The sequence below is a fragment of the Lissotriton helveticus genome, chromosome 3_2 (assembly GCF_964261635.1).
Source record: "Lissotriton helveticus chromosome 3_2, aLisHel1.1, whole genome shotgun sequence".
NCBI lineage: Eukaryota > Metazoa > Chordata > Amphibia > Caudata > Salamandridae > Lissotriton > Lissotriton helveticus.
Genome location: NC_136062.1, coordinates 503463843 through 503480136, shown reverse-complemented (window position 1 = coordinate 503480136; position 16294 = coordinate 503463843).

Below are 16294 nucleotides of genomic sequence, written 5' to 3'. Positions count from 1 at the left end.
CTGCAGTAAGGCCCGGGCATTAACTCCACCTTGTGCAAGTGTGGCGCTAGACGGTTAACCTGTAAAGTGCCGGCACTTAGAGCTGGAGTCTCAAAGTGCAGTGCGTGGGAGAGCAGCGAGGGTTTAATGGACGAGCTTATAAGCAAAGGCCCAGCGAGCAACAAGAAGACCAGGGCATTAACAGCGCTGCGCCTTGGAGAGCTGTGGCGCTAGACGGTTAACCTGTAAAGTGCCGGCACTTAGAGATGGAGTCTCAAAGCGCAAAGTGCAGAGTGGAAGATGGAAAGAGAATTTTATCAGCAGGATATGTGCGCGAGAGACTAATGCTCAATCAATCAATCAATCAATCAGGAGTTTGTTAAAGCGCGACTACTCACCCGTAAGGGTCTCAAGGCGCTAGGGGTGGGGGGGGGTTGGGGAGGTGCAGGTTCCATTCCATCAAGGAGGGGGTCTGTCGAAGAGCCAGGTTTTGAGGTTTCTTGCGAAGATGGGGAGCGATGTTGTCTGTCTGAGGTGGAGCGGAAGGGCGTTCCATGCCTTGGCCGCGAGGAAGGAGAAGGAGCGGCCTCCCGATCTGGTCTTTCTGGTGCGGGGGACCACAGCGTAGGAGAGCTGGGCTGATCGTAGGGTCCTTTGGGGTGCGTGGAATTTGAGTCTGCTGTTCAGGTATGCTGGTCCGGTGTCGTGGAGGGCCTTGTGAGCGTGGGTGAGCATCTTAAAGGTGATTCTTGCCTCGACGGGGAGCCAGTGGAATGTGCGCAGGTGCTGGGAGATGTGGCAGTGTTTTGGCAGGTTGAGGACCAGTCTTGCGGCGGCGTTCTGGATGTTCTGTAGCTTGTGGATGAGGTTTTTGTTTATTCCGGCGTAGAGTGCGTTGCCGTAGTCGAGTCTGCTGGTGACCAGGGCGTGAGCGACTGTCTTTCGGTGTTCGAGGGGGATCCATTTGAAGGTCTTACGAAGGAGGCGGAGGGTGTGGAAGCAGGAAGATGAGACAGAGTTGATCTGGCGGTCCATTTTGAGCTCGGAGTCCAGGATGATTCCCAGGTTGCGTGCGTGGTCTGTGGGGGTTGGCGGGTTTCCGAGGGCGGTGGGCCACCAGGTGTCACTCCAGGCGTCGGGGTTTGGGCTCACGCCTGGGTCAAGCACCTGGTTACAGTTTGCACTGGAGCTCACGCAAACACCATGGGGCAGATGTATCAACCGTTTTGCGACTCGCAAATTGTTGTTTAGCATGTGTTTGAATGTATCAAACAATCGCAAATTAAGAAATCGCAAAAATTTGCGATTCCTTAATTTGCCATAGCATTTAAGGAATCGCAAATTTTGCGATTCCTTAAATGCTATGTATGATGCATTTTTCCTTTGCGAATTTTTTTAAGGAATCGCAAATTACCACCAACTTGTAGTTGATGGTAATTTGCGAAGTCCTCAACAAATGCACAAATTTGCATTTTTTAAGGTGGCATGTGACACACATACATGCCCATGGGGCATGTATGTGCGCCATATGCACACACATGTACATTTCAGGGGTGCAGGGGTGTCTTTCAGACACTCCTGCACCCTTGAAATAATTCTCAAATTGTGATTAGCAAATTGCGAATTCGCAATTTGAGAATTAGTTCAAAATCATTCCTATGGGCCTCCTGGCCCATAGGAATGCATGGGGAATTATTCCTTATTTGCGAATTCGCAAAATGCTAATTCGCAAATAAGGAAGTGTAAGGAATCGCAAAAAAATAGCGATTTTTTTAATACATTCCATTTTGCGATTACTAAATAGAGATTCCTTAAAAATCGCTATTTAGGATTCGCAAAATTGAATCTTGATACATCTGCCCCTTACTCCATTAGCTAGTAGAAGGAAGGAGCAAAGTGCAATCGATCAAAGAGCAGAAACAAATGTATATTCAGACTCAGCTGTGGATGAATGAACAAATAATCATCACTGTAACCACGAGCAGACACTGCGAATCCTTACACTTGAGCTGGGTCGATGAGAAGGATTGCCTTTAGGGCCTGTGGGACTAGCGGGCAGACCCGTGAGATACTCGGGCAATCGGCAGGGCTGCAGCACGCGTTGATGCTCCCAGGGGCAGGAGCCACAAACAACCAGCGAGAGGATGAGAGTAGTATCATCAGGGCTGAGGCCATTAAAGGTTGGCTGCCGGTTCGGACGCGTGCCCAGTGCATTCCATTCCAACTTCAGGAGTGTTTCCCTGTTTCTCAAGCGAGGCTGGGCAGCTGCAAAGGATTTGTTGAAAAGATTCTTCTTTCTGAAGCTGTTTACCCCAGGTTATGATTTATACCCAGCCTGCCCCTGCACCCCCCTCCTTACTATGCCAAGGGACTGCTTCGTCATCGCCCTCTGGTCTAAAACTTCCTTGCGCACATGAGCATCACGGGCGAATCATCGTCAAGCCCTCAGAGCTCCCATCGCACTTCAGAATATGGAGAACAATCTTAACAGCATTCGATGTGGAATTGGATCCCTCACACATGCTTTTAAGAGCTGCATACAGGACCTCCACAGGGATGTCGCCGCCATGGGCCCGAAGAGGAAGATCTGGAGCGAATGATGGACTCACTCATTTTCCTTTACAGGGATACTGGTCTACAGACCCCCTGGTCCTAGGTCGACGTTCAGCATAGAACTCCTTAAGATCTTAGAGCCCTATATCGATGGGCCCAGTTTAACCATTTTAGGGGATTTTAATTTCCATTTGGAAAATTATACTTCCCCTGATACTACCCAATTGTTGGACGCCCTATCTTCCTACAGCCTGCCGCTGTTAGGGACTGGGCCTACCCATTCAGCTGGCCATACAAGAGAATCACCTTCCGTCTCCTCACCCACGCACACAAAGTCCTGCACAACCAAGGCCCGAGATACCACAACAGCCGCCTCAACTTCTACGCTCCCAAACGCCAGCTTCGATCGACCGGCCACACCCTCGCCGCCGTCCCCCGCATCCAAAGAGCCACCACAGGGGGAAGGTCCTTCTCCTACCTGGCCGCCAAGACTTGGAACTCCCTCCCGACCCACCTCCGCCTGACCCAGGACCACCTCGCCTTCAGGAAGCAGCTCAAGACCTGGCTGTTCGAGCAGTAGCGGACCCCCCCTCCCCAAGCGCCTTGAGACCCTCCGGGTGAGTAGCACGCTATACAAATGCTTTGATTGATTGATTGATACTCTGGATGGAATATTCAGCAACGATTCACACCTCCTAATTGGTATCCCTTTCCCTTTGTCGTGGTCAGACCACCTTGCTGTCCCTTTTGATTTTTCCCCTTCTTCCCCTATTGGCCCTCGGCCCTATCACACCAAGTGGGTCCTGAGAAGGAACTTTGGGGAAATCACCAACGACTCCCTCCCTTTAGGTTTTGATCACTCCTGTTCATTCTCCCAGCTCTGCGCCTCACAGGCACGGGGTTATGAGGGGAAGCAGAAGCCCCGCACCCCTTGCTTCATGCTCCATCAGTTCTCCATCAGTTAGAATAATTGGCCAGTTACGTTAGATGATAGTCCGGATTGTTATTTCTTGTTTGCAAAAAGCAGTGATTAATCTAGGATTATTAGATGTCATATTTATTTGTACTGAGTCATACTTGGGGGATAGGAGACTCTCGCTGGGTCTTAAATCAACTTTAGTGATCGCATCTGATGAAATGGATTCGCTATATCCCCTGGCTCTAAATCTCTGTAGGGCTTCAAGTTTATAAATAGCAAAATCCTCTTCTGTACCACAGATTCGCTTGAGGCGTATTAGTTCTCCTAAGGGAATACTTCTAATTGTGTGCCTCGGATGCTGACTGCTGGCGTGTAAGGTAGTATGGCCAGCTGTGGTCTTTCTATGTAAGGTAGTTGCTATAGTTCCGTTCTTTATGTAGATATCCACATCTAAGAACTGTACACGCACTCTACTAATCTGTGAAGTAATTTTTAGATTAACTGTGTTAACATTGATGCGATCGATAAATTCCCGGGCACTTTTTTCATCTCCTTTCCACACCATTAAAATATCATCAATGTAGCGCCACCATTGCGCTACAAGATTGTCTTAGTCAGGTTGGAATGACCGCTTGAGGACCTGTTCCTCTCACCACCCAACATGCAAACATGCGTAGGTGGGGGAAAAACAGGCCCCCATCGCCACACCTCTTTTTTTGTAAATATACATCATTACCAAAGATAAAATAATTGTTGTACAGACACCATGTTGCAAGATCTATAAGGAGTTTGTTGTGGGTATAGCAGCTAATAGGTCTCATATTTAAAAAATATTTTAAAGCATTTAGACCCTCTTCATTTGGATATTTGTATATAAGGATTCGATGTCTAAAGCTATAAACATTAGATCTTCTGACCACTGTACATCCTTTAACTTATTCAATAGATCACCAGTGTCTTTTATGTTAGTAGGTAGTGGTTTAACCAAATCCTATAAAAAGAAATCCACATATTCCGTTATGTGTTCTGCTGTGCTCCCAATCGCAGAAATTATGGGTCTTCCGGGGACAGGGACGATCTCCTTGTGGACTTTTGGTATTAAATACAACCTGGGTAGGATAGGATGTTCTACATATAGGAAGTTATATTTTTTCATCAATTTGGAATATTGTAGTTCTTGACTGCTTTTTTGACGCTTTTTGTGTTTGACCTGATGATACAGTTTTTTGATATCCTCAGTGACCACCTTGTGAAAAATGTCAATGGCGTCCTTTGGCATCATTGGAATAAATTGAGATTTAGGCTTGAACGGGCTCATGTCCGCTCCATGCTGTTTGATCTGTGCTGATGTTAGTCTCTCTTGTGTTGTTGGTAGAGGTGTGGCGCCGCGGCCAGGGCGACTGACGCTGGAATCTGGGGACCACGGTTCGATCCCCGGCTCCGGCGGCAGGTTAGCCCAGCACCATGTGACTGGGCAATAGCTCGCTTAATCTTCCCGACGGCCCCCAGCGCCTAGAGACCCTTACGGGTGATTGTGCGCTTTACAAATGTGGATTATTATTATTATTATTATTATGGTATCGTTATATTGTCAGCAGCCTGAGTGGGTGCTTCTTCTAACATGTCATGCAAGGCCAACATGGCAGGAACATCCTTAGCTTGTAATTCCGCGCTGGCACCTCTGACATCATCTGATAATTGAGCTTCCTTCAAGCCTTCTTTAATGGAAAAGAATTTCATAAGTTTTAATTTCCGGATGAAACAGAAAATGTCCACTCTTGTTTGCATGTAATTAAAATCACTGATTCGGCAGAAAGATAGCCCAAGAGATAGCAATTGTTTTTCTGCCTCTGTCAGAGTGATTGTGGACAAATTCACAATGGTGTTGTCATTAGAACTTACCTTTTGTGCCAGTACATTTTTTTCTTTTGCGGTTTTGTGTTTCCGCCTTTTGCGTCTTTCCTTCTTCTTGAGTTTTTTCTCCTTCTGCTTTCCTCTTTGGCATTCTTGGTCTGAGTGTCTGGAGGCGGTCCGACGCTAAAAAAAAAGGGGCATATTATCAAGGGGGTTTATCTCCGCTTTTTTGGCTTTAAAAGCCAAGAAAGCGGAGATAAAATTATCTCCCTATTACCTAGCTGTCGCTAACACCAGTTAGCGACAGCTAGTAGGAGATACCGACCATCTTGGGCCCCACTTTGCATGTCAGTGATATTTATCACTAATGACATGCAAAGTGGGCATGCCAAGATGTTAGCGACTGGAAACAGTCGCTAACATCGCTATCTCCTATTACCAACTTTTGGAGATATTCGTGCTAAGCGCGAATATCTCCAAAAACTAACACCTGCCCTGAGCAGTTCTTAGCCATGTTATCCAATGGGAGGTGGATAACATGGCTAAGAGCATTAGCTCGGTAATGCATGAATATCGCTGACTTTTCAGCGATATTCATGCATTGCGGCCGTTTTTTATAGCATTTGCGATAAACCTTGATAATAGCAAGGTTTATCTGCGATAATTTCTGACGATGCTTAGCGTTAAAAAATTCGTTGCTAAGCATCGTTAGCGATAAATATCGCTTAACGTTGGTAATATGCCCCTAAATTTCTTCCGCAACTTTAAGAACTCTGGGGCATATTATCAAGGGGGTTTATCTCCGCTTTTTTGGCTTTAAAAGCCAAGAAAGTGGAGATAAAATTATCTCCCTATTACCTAGCTGTCGCTAACACCAGTTAGCGACAGCTAGTAGGAGATACCGACCATCTTGGGCCCCACTTTGCATGTCAGTGATATTTATCACTAATGACATGCAAAGTGGGCATGCCAAGATGTTAGCGACTGGAAACAGTCGCTAACATCGCTATCTCCTATTACCAACTTTTGGAGATATTCGTGCTAAGCGCGAATATCTCCAAAAACTAACACCTGCCCTGAGCAGTTCTTAGCCATGTTATCCAATGGGAGGTGGATAACATGGCTAAGAGCATTAGCTCGGTAATGCATGAATATCGCTGACTTTTCAGCGATATTCATGCATTGCGGCCGTTTTTTATAGCATTTGCGATAAACCTTGATAATAGCAAGGTTTATCTGCGATAATTTCTGACGATGCTTAGCGTTAAAAAATTTGTTGCTAAGCATCGTTAGCGATAAATATCGCTTAACGTTGGTAATATGCCCCTAAATTTCTTCCGCAACTTTAAGAACTCTGGGGCATATTATCAAGGGGGTTTATCTCCGCTTTTTTGGCTTTAAAAGCCAAGAAAGTGGAGATAAAATTATCTCCCTATTACCTAGCTGTCGCTAACACCAGTTAGCGACAGCTAGTAGGAGATAGCGACCATCTTGGGCCCCACTTTGCATGTCAGTGAAATTTATCACTAATGACATGCAAAGTGGGCGTGCCAAGATGTTAGCGACTGGAAACAGTCGCTAACATCGCTATCTCCTATTACCAACTTTGGGAGATATTCGCGCTAAGCGCGATTATCTCCAAAATCTAACACCTGCCCTGAGCAGTTCTTAGCCATGTTATCCAATGGGAGGTGGATAACATGGTAAGAGCATTTGCTCGGTAATGCATGAATATCGCGGACTTTTCAGCGATATTCATGCATTTCGGCCGATTTTTATCGCTTAGGAGATAAACCTTGGTAATAGCAAGGTTCCTAAGCGATAAAAATCGCCGCAGCTCGGCGATAAAAATATTGCCGCTAAGCCAACATAGCGATAATTATCGCTAGTTGTTGCTAATATGCCCCTCTATCGTGTGTTTGGTCTCCTAGGCTGCTACCTCCATCAGAAAAGGTATCACTTGTTAGTGAATCTACATCTGACGTACTTGGTAATTCATTTGTTGCTGTATTGAAATCGCCTCTTGCTCCATCCTCTTTTCCTTTATCCGTTTTGTTAGTGAATTTGGCTTTTTTGGCTGATTCATATTTTTGGGCAAAAGTGAAAATACGGCCTTGTTCATAGTGCGCTTTATCTCTATTGAATTTGTAAGCCTTGCGAGCCTTAATCTTTTCCTCTTGTTTCCTTAGTCTTTCTTTTATATCTGCTTTCGTTTTTTCAATAAACTCATTGGGCTCCAAATTTCTTAGGCTTTCATTAATTTGTTTAATCTCCAATATCAGAGCTTCTCGATCAATGTCAGCATACCTCACTAAGGGGCATATTACCAACGTTAAGCGATATTTATCGCTAACGATGCTTAGCAACGAATTTTTTAACGCTAAGCATCGTCAGAAATTATCGCAGATAAACCTTGCTAATATCAAGGTTTATCGCAAATGCGACAAAAAAGGGCCGCAATCCATGAATATCGCTGAAAAGTCAGCGATATTCATGCATTACCGAGCTAATGCTCTTAGCCATGTTATCCACCTCCCTTTGGATAACATGGCTAAGAACTGCTCAGGGCAGGTGTTTTTGGAGATATTCGCGCTTAGCACGAATATCTCCAAAAGTTGGTAATAGGAGATAGCGATGTTAGCGACTGTTTTCAGTCGCTAACATCTTGGCACGCCCACTTTGCATATCATTAGTGATAAATATCACTGACATGCAAAGCGGGGCCCAAGATGGTCGCTATCTCCTACTAGCTCTCGCTAACTGGTGTTAGCGACAGCTAGGTAATAGGGAGATAATTTTATCTCCGCTTTCTTGGCTTTTAAAGCCAAAAAAGCGGAGATAAACCCCCTTGATAATATGCCCCTGAGATCTTAATTAAATTTATAGATGCAAGTAAATGACTCTCACCCCACTCTTCAAGCATGCTGGGGTTTGGATTCTCGTAGTTGGGCGCCAATCAAATCCTCAAACCACGCGGCACTCTGCCTGCTTCCACATACTTTGATAGTGATTTTTGTTCCCACCACTTTGTAATTTCTGCTTTCATGCATTTCCCCAATTCTTTTTTAACAGGGCTTTCATATCCCCATCTTTGGCGCTGCTTGCAGTTGTTACACTCGTTATGGCATTGGTTTTGAAAGAGCCACTAAAAAGCTCTTCTGCTGCGGCTTCCCGCTCGCGAATAATTTCCGAAGACATGCTCGAGGTTTTGAAAAATGCTTTTCTGAAGTAGAGGCTGCCGGCGCCGATTTCGTAGCTCCCGCAGCCACGCCTCTCTCCCCACCCACCTCTGCACAGGTCCCGCCTCGGAGGGGATCTCCGCACCTAGTATCTTTTCCAGCCTCAGAGGCTGTCACCAAGGCCAGCATTCCCAACGCGAAACCTTGCATCCACGATGGATCCAGTAGGCCACTTCCTTAACAGCTCGAGATCTAGATTGTGTTTTTAGATCCTACTTTGCAAAACCAGGAATATCTCCAGTATGGAAATGAATACCCCCATATGTCTAGTGAAACTTTGACTCTAGATGAATATGCTATCGTAATTTATACTTATGGTTCAGCCCAGCCTGAGGTAAGTATTTAGGCTTAGGCAGTGGTCGAAGTGGGGACAAAAAAGTAGGGGAACTGTGGGCGGATACTCAGGGGGCGGGAATAAGCAGGGGATTGGATTAGTGGGCGGAGTCGGAGGTGTGGCTACAAATAGCAAAACATACCAATTTTTAGTGCATTTGGCATTTCACTGACCAGTTACAGCTTATAACGTTATTTAATTCAAACAATCGATAACCATGTTCATTTGAGGTTTAATATACAAGTTGTTTATATTTAATTCATTTACAATGTGGGACATGTTTCCAATCACAGAATATTCCAAATACGCTTATAAGTGGAATCATAAGCCATTTGTCTCCGAGCCATGCAGTTTCTTTCATTGGCACTTCCTGCATTGCAAATCCCTGGTGAGTTTGCAATGCAAAATGGAGGCACCAATGGGTGAGGTGGACTGGACTCAAGGGTCCTGTGTATCATCCTCAGATCGAGCCTCCCCTTCCCACCGTCATTCTGGCATCGATCAATACCCTGCTTTATACATACCCATGTTCTGTCCTCTCTTTGCCACCATTACTTCCTAATTTACAAAAAGGGGTGGTGATGGACAGAGTCTCTGAATTAAGCAGAGTACTCTCACCCAGTCAAGAGATCAGGGCTAGATCCAACACCGTTTTTTAGCTCATTGCACCATCCCAGTTTCAGAACCTGGCTGTATGCAAATTAGTCTGTCCCTGGCCCAGTGCATCATGGGAACAGGGCAGACCAGACTACAAAAGCCAATTCTTACACTGGGAAGGAAACAAGCTTCCGGGGACCGGTTTCTGGCATTCCAGCCGTCTTCGGCCCGGCTTGCTTGAATCCTGATGGTGCAATGAGCAAGGGACTCACATCTGAGTATACCCTTCCACGCTTAGGGTGGACAAAATAATTTACAAAAAGGGGTGGTGATGGACAGAGTCTCTGAATTAAGCAGAGTACTCTCACCCAGTCAAGAGATCAGGGCTAGATCCAACACCGTTTTTTAGCTCATTGCACCATCCCAGTTTCAGAACCTGGCTGTATGCAAATTAGTCTGTCCCTGGCCCAGTGCATCATGGGAACAGGGCAGACCAGACTACAAAAGCCAATTCTTACACTGGGAAGGAAACAAGCTTCCGGGGACCGGTTTCTGCCATTTCAGGCGTCTTCGGCCCGGCTTGCTTGAATCCTGATGGTGCAATGAGCAAGGGACTCACATCTGAGTATACCCTTCCACGCTTAGGGTGGACAAAATAATTTACAAAAAGGGGTGGTGATGGACAGAGTCTCTGAATTAAGCAGAGTACTCTCACCCAGTCAAGAGATCAGGGCTAGATCCAACACCGTTTTTTAGCTCATTGCACCATCCCAGTTTCAGAACCTGGCTGTATGCAAATTAGTCTGTCCCTGGCCCAGTGCATCATGGGAACAGGGCAGACCAGACTACAAAAGCCAATTCTTACACTGGGAAGGAAACAAGACTAATTTGCATACAGCCAGGTTCTGAAACTGGGATGGTGCAATGAGCTAAAAAACGGTGTTGGATCTAGCCCTGATCTCTTGACTGGGTGAGAGTATTCTGCTTAATTCAGAGACTCTGTCCCTCACCACCCCTTTTTGTAAATATTTTTGTCCACCCTAAGCGTGGAAGGGCATACTCAGACATGAGTCCCTTGCTCATTGCACCATCAGGATTCAAGCAAGCCGGGCCGAAGACGGCTGTAATGCCAGAAACCGGTCCCCGGAAGCTTGTTTCCTTCCCAGTGTAAGAATTGGCTTTTGTAGTCTGGTCTGCCCTGTTCCCATGATGCACTGGGCCAGGGACAGACTAATTTGCATACAGCCAGGTTCTGAAACTGGGATGGTGCAATGAGCTAAAAAACGGTGTTGGATCTAGCCCTGATCTCTTGACTGGGTGAGAGTATTCTGCTTAATTCAGAGACTCTGTCCCTCACCACCCCCTTTTTGTAAATACCATTACTTCCTGGCATCGCTCGTTACCGTACTTCTGGCATAGCAGGGTTGAGCCGTCCTCTTGCCAACCTACATCCTGGCCTCACTCTTAACGCTGATTCCAGCAAACCCAGCTCTAGCCTTCCCCAATTTTAATTCCTGCCATCGCACATTACTCCGCTTCTTACATACCCAGATCCAGCTTTGCTTTCGCCCACTCTCACTTCCTGGCATTGAACAAAATCCTGCTCCTGGCATAGCCAGGTTCAGCCCTACCCTTGCACTCTTAGCCCCTGGCATAGTCGTTAGTATGCTTCTACCATACTTAGATCCAACCTTCATCTCGTCACCCTTAGGTTCTGGCTTCGCTAACTACCCAACTCCTTGCATACAGGGTATATCCTTCCTGTCACCTTACTTCCTGGCATTGTCCTTTACCCTACTTCTAGCACCCAGGATCAAACCATTCTGTTGCCCCCCCTATTTAAGGCAACACTAATTACTTTACCTTTAGGATGTCAGGAGCCAGCTCTCCCCTCACCATCCTCACTTTCTAGCACTGCTCATTACCATGCATCTAGCATACCCAAATACAGCCCTCCCATCACCACCCTTACTTCCTGGCACTCATTACCTTGATTCTAGCATACCCAGATTCAGCTCTTCCCGTACCGCCTTTACTTCATGTTATAGTTTATTGCCATGCTTCTACCAAACTTAGATCTAGCCTTCATCCCATCCTGCTTAGTTTCAAAAATTACTCAGTACAAAACTTGGAGGATACCCAGGTACAGCCTTCCTCTGACCACCCTTACTTCCTGGCATTGCTCTTTACCTTAATTCTAGGAGTGATTCAGCCCTTCCGGTGCCATCGCTACTTCCTGGCATTGCTAGTTACCTTGCTTATAGCATTACTCGAGTTAAACCCTATTTGCTAACCTTACTTCAAGGTATCCCAAATTACCTTACTTCTAGCATACCCAGATCCAACCATCCCCTCACTACCCTTACTTTTTAGACATCATTACCCTGCTTCTAGCATAGACAGGTTCAGCCCTACCCTCGTCCTCTACCTCCTTGCACCGCTTATTATTGCCCTACCCTAGAACACCCAGGTCCCGCCCTCCTCTCGCCACCCTTACTTCCCGGGATCGTTCATTACCCTAGGTCTAGCCATAGTTGGATCTCGCCCTCCCTTCGGAAGCCCCACTTCCTAGAATCATTCATTCCCCCAGCTTCTAGCTTACATGGTTCATTTCTCCTCTTTCCACCCTTACTTCCTAGCACCACTCATTTCCATGCTTCTTCATACCCAGATTCAGACCTTTCTTCACCCCTCTGTATCCTGGCATCCCTCATTACCCAACTTCTAGCATACCCAGATCCTGCAATCCCCCTCATCCTTACCTCCCGGCATCGCTCATTACCCTATATTTAGAGTACCCAACTCCAGCCCACCCAAACTTCCTGGTATCACCCATTACCTTGCTTCTACCATACCCAATTGTTCACCCTCACATCGCTCATTACCCTGCTTCTAGCGTCTCCACATCAAACCCTTCCTCATCAACCATGCTCTCTGGAATTACCCTGCTTCTAGCATACCTACACCCAGCACTCCCCTCGCTACCCCTCACTTCCTAGCATATCATTACCCTGCTTCTAGCATACCCAGACCCAGCCCTCCCTCGCCACCCCCACTTCCTGGAAATGCTCATTACCCTGTTTCTAGCATACCCACATCCTGGCCTCCCCTCGCTCCCCCTCACTTCCTCGCAACACTCATTAAACTTGTTCAAACATATCCACATCCCGGCCTTCCCTTGCTCCCCCTCACTTCCTGGTATCACCCATTACATTGCTTCTAACATACCCACTTGTTCACCCTTACTTTCTCGCATCATTTATTACCCTGCTTCTAGCATACCCACATCGAACCCTCCCACGCCACCCATGCTCTCTGGAATTATCCTGCTTCTAGCATACCTACACCAAGCACTCCCCTCGCTCCCCCTCACTTCCGGGCATATCATTACCCTGGTTCTAGTATATTCGGGCCCAGCCCTCCCTCGCCACCCTCATTTCCAGGCAATGCTCATTACCCTGCTTCTAACATACCCACATCCTGGCCTCCCCTCACTTCCTGGCATCACTCATTACCCTGCTTCTAGCATACCCACATCCTGGCCTCCCCTCGCTCCCCCTCACTTCCTGGCATCACTCATTACCCTGCTTCTAGCATACCCACATCCTGGCCTCCCCTCGCTCCCCCTCACTTCCTGGCATCACTCATTACCCTGGCTCTAGCATACCCACATCCTGGCCTCCCCTCGTCCCCCTCACTTCCTGGCATCACTCATTACCCTGCTTCTAGCATACCCACATCCTGGCCTCCCCGTGCTCCCCCTCACTTCCTGGCATCACTCATTACCCTGCTTCTAGCATACCCACATCCTGGCCTCCCCTCGCTCCCCCTCACTTCCTGGCATCACTCATTACCCTGCTTCTAGCATACCCACATCCTGGCCTCCCCTCGCTCCCCCTCACTTCCTGGCATCACTCATTACCCTGGCTCTAGCATACCCACATCCTGGCCTCCCCTCGTCCCCCTCACTTCCTGGCATCACTCATTACCCTGCTTCTAGCATACCCACATCCTGGCCTCCCCGTGCTCCCCCTCACTTCCTGGCATCACTCATTACCCTGCTTCTAGCATACCCACATCCTGGCCTCCCCGTGCTCCCCCTCACTTCCTGGCATCACTCATTACCCTGCTTCTAGCATACCCAGATCCAGCCCTCCCTCACCACCCTCACTTCCTGGCATTTCATCCATAGACTGCAAACTGCCCAGGGGGCACATAGGGCGAGGGCATAAAAAAGACTTGAAGGGCATCAGCAGATTCTCGGTACTGTAATTGCAGGTTAAGCTGCAGGTCTGGATTGAGATAGGCAGGGACAGCAGTGTCGGGCCCCTACCAGCAGCACAGCGAGCAGTGGCAGATCGGGATAGATGCCCTTCGGTGGAGCAAAATGCCACCGTTTCAGAAGAGTAAAGAGGGAGATTTGTTTAAAATAAACGGAAGAATGAATTTTCCCCAATGACTTCTGCAAAAGCAGCGGCCGCAGGCTGCAGAAATAAAGCTGGTTTTGGCTTTAAAGGTTGGGCGTCTCCCGCCCAAATCGCGCCTTTTGACATGTATGTATTTTAAATGCCCGCAGTGAGCCTGGCATGGGTGGTGCCGCCAACTGCACTGGCTTCTGAGCAGGGCACTTCACATTGAAAAAAAATAACATAAAGAAAACAGCAGATAAGAAAATTGACATTTTCTGTTTATTAAACAAAATGCAAGAGGTACTTTACTCCCCCCACGTACTTGATGTTTGTGGAGTTCAGCCTGAGAGGCAGTCCAGGCTCCTCGTGCAGGCCCCGGTTCAGAGAAAAGGGCAGAGCTGTAAAGGAGGGGTCGGGACCTCTGGGCAGGCACGGAGAGTCATTTCCAGGAGAGGCTGGTGGGGCTGGGTCAGCTTTTCAGTGAATTGCTGGAGAGCAGATTTATAGCAAGTCACAAAGTCCCCCAGGTGGGGTCCATCAGTCTGCTTGACACCAAAGAATCCTGATGTGACCATTGTCACAGGTCACAGTGGGGGCGGGCAGACAGCGTCCTCACAAATAAGGTGTGAATCACGGGGGCAGCCACAGGGCCATCAGAGGGGCAGCCGCAGGGCCATCAGAGAGGCAGCCGCAGGGCCATCAGAGGGGCAGCCGCAGGGCCATCAGAGGGGCAGCAGCAGGGCCATCAGAGGTAGCCGCTTTCGCTCTATGCTACACTGATGGCCCTTTCAGTCTCACTTTGCAGGCCCCTAGACACAGCCGGGAAGCGGAGGCGGTCGGGCGCCCTGCAGAGGCCTTCGTCAATATTCACGTTGAGTGTGAAAAAAAGGTGTCATTTTAAAGAATGCCTATTCCTACAGTCCGGGTACGCTCTTTTAAAAACAAGAAGTAGGGGAACGGACTAGCATAATTTTTAGAAGTAGGGGCACGCCGTGCGCTTCCGTCCCCACCCACTTGTAACACTGGGCTAAGTAAATCCCATTTAAAGGCTTGCATTACCTTGCGTCGCTTTGCGTGCTGCAATGACAATGCAAGCCCTTAGACAGTCTGCCACTAAACATTTAGGACTAGATGTACAATCTAGTATTTCAGTCACAAATGCTCTGTTTCGGAGTTTGCGGCTCAAAATCTGCTTTTACCAATGTTAAACCCATTTCAGGAGTCAGTAACTCTCTGGTGACTCGCAAATTGAGTAAGGGATCTTATTTCGAAGGGGTGTATTGTAGGCGTTCCTCCAAATAGCAATTCCTATCCATATGTATCAATGGCTCAGAACCCAAACAGCAGCCATAAACCTCTGAAAACTCCCTTGGAAACCGCGTCTCCTTTGTGATTGTTAAAACAAAGTTTGTTTGAGAACGGGCAGTGGTCCAGAGGACCAACAAAAGCTCTCAAACAAATAAAAAAGAAATCTTTTGTTGTTAAATGCAACCCGGTTACCTTTGAGGAACACGGGCTGCATTTGAAAAAAATACATTTATCGAAATGTAATCATAGACATGATGATCAGCTGACCCAAGCAGGCCACCATCCCTGTGATGGCATCCTATCGTACTGAACAGCAATTTGTGACCCACCTCATTAATATTCATGAGGTAGTTCGGTTTCTGACACACTCTGGGGTATATTACCAACAACTAGCGATAATTTTTGTCTCTAACTTGTTTAGAGACAAAAATTATCGCCGCACATCGGCGATTTTTATCGCAGATAAACCTTGCTATTAGCAAGGTTTATCGCAAATGCGATAAAAAACGGCCGCAATGCATGAATATCGCTGAAAAGTCAGCGATATTCATGCATTATCGAGCAAATGCTCTTAGCCATGTTATCCACCTCCCATTGGATAACATGGTGAAGAACTGCTGAGGGCAGGTGTTAGCTTTTGGAGATATTCGCGCTTAGCGCGAATATCTCCAAAAGTTGGTAATAGGAGATAGCGATGTTAGCGACTGTTTCCAGTCGCTAACATCTTGGCACGCCCACTTTGCATGTCATTAGTGATAAATATCACTGACATGCAAAGCGGGGCCCAAGATGGTCGCTATCTCCTATTAGCTGTCACTAACTGGTGTTAGCGACAGCTTGGTAATAGGGAGATAATTTTATCTCCGCTTTCTTGGCTTTTAAAGCCAAAAAAGCGGAGATAAACCCCTTGATAATATACCCCTCTGATTCCTATTTTGAAAAACCTTCCTCTACCCAGAAAAATACAAGTCGCAGTCTGCAGCCAGTAGCTTGAGACTGGAGTTTCGTACACCTGTCCCTTAGTTCTGTAAAACAAATTCAGCAGTGCAATGCACGCGCTCATGGACAAATACAAAAAATAAAATAAATAAAATGTTTCCCA